The sequence below is a fragment of the Anneissia japonica genome, unplaced genomic scaffold (assembly GCF_011630105.1).
Source record: "Anneissia japonica isolate Jap-2015-1 unplaced genomic scaffold, ASM1163010v1 scaffold35700_len995_cov99, whole genome shotgun sequence".
In the NCBI taxonomy this organism is placed as follows: domain Eukaryota; kingdom Metazoa; phylum Echinodermata; class Crinoidea; order Comatulida; family Comatulidae; genus Anneissia; species Anneissia japonica.
The window spans coordinates 1-995 of record NW_022700375.1 but is presented as its reverse complement, the minus strand read 5'-3'; the positions used below and the strand labels follow the sequence as shown (position 1 = coordinate 995).

Below are 995 nucleotides of genomic sequence, written 5' to 3'. Positions count from 1 at the left end.
GGAATTGAACACGGGACCTCTCGCAACCAAAGCGAGAATAAGGCTACTAGACCAACGAGCCTGCGATAGTTTATTTTATCCTTTCTCCTTTCTCCGTTTTTCCTAAAGTTTTTTTTTTTTAAGCTTAGTCAATTCTAAAATAACATTACAATAATTCGAGGAAGCCAAAAAAGGGGCTCGTCCGGGAATTGAACCCGGGACCTCTCGCACCCTAAGCGAGAATCATGCCACTAGACCAACGAGCCTACGGTGGTTTAACTTATTCTTTCGTCAGATTTTCCCTATTTTTCCCGTCTTGGTTAATTTTTAAGTAACATTCAATAATTCTAGAAAACAAAAACGGGCTCTTTTTTTTTTATTACCCTAAAGCTTTTGATAAATTGCCCCATAACATTCTAATTCACAAACTTGCTACACAGTTTAACATTAGAGGGAAAATATGGAAATGGATCCAGTCCTTCCTATCTGATCGCGTCCAGATGGTTGTATTTCAGGGGTCTACTAGTAGCCCACGTACTGTGACCTCTGGGATCCCTCAGGGTAGTGTACTGGGCCCTATGTTGTTTAACTTGTTCATTAATGACCTTGCTTCCTCTTTATCATCTTGTACCTTATTTGCTGACGACACCATCATTTATAGAGATGTCCATAGCGTTGATGATGAATTTTTAGTCCAAAGTGACTTAAATGCACTCTCCGCGTGGTGTGCCTCGAATGAAATGGAATTAAATTCAAATAAAACTAGTATTCTTCACATTACTAGACCTAAAAAGGAGTACCGTCCTATTTACTACTTGAATGGCTCCCCAATTCAATCTGTCCTAAATCACTCCCACTTGGGCGTCACTATTAACCATACCTTAACTTGGGATGACCATGTAAAAAATATTACAGCAAGGGCAAATAGGATGATTGGTTATATTGCAAGTTTTGCCGGAGGTACTTCATCAGCGGCTATATTTGCATTATATCAAGCTCTTATTATTCCTATACTT

At 39.1% G+C, this 995-nt stretch overlaps 1 non-coding gene across 1 annotated transcript; it reads right to left on the bottom strand.

Annotated features, from left to right (window-relative positions):
• Positions 1 to 173: 173 nt before the first annotated feature.
• Positions 174 to 245, bottom strand: Trnap-agg. The gene has a single exon. It is a non-coding gene; the product is annotated as a tRNA-Pro (tRNA).
• Positions 246 to 995: the final 750 nt, after the last annotated feature.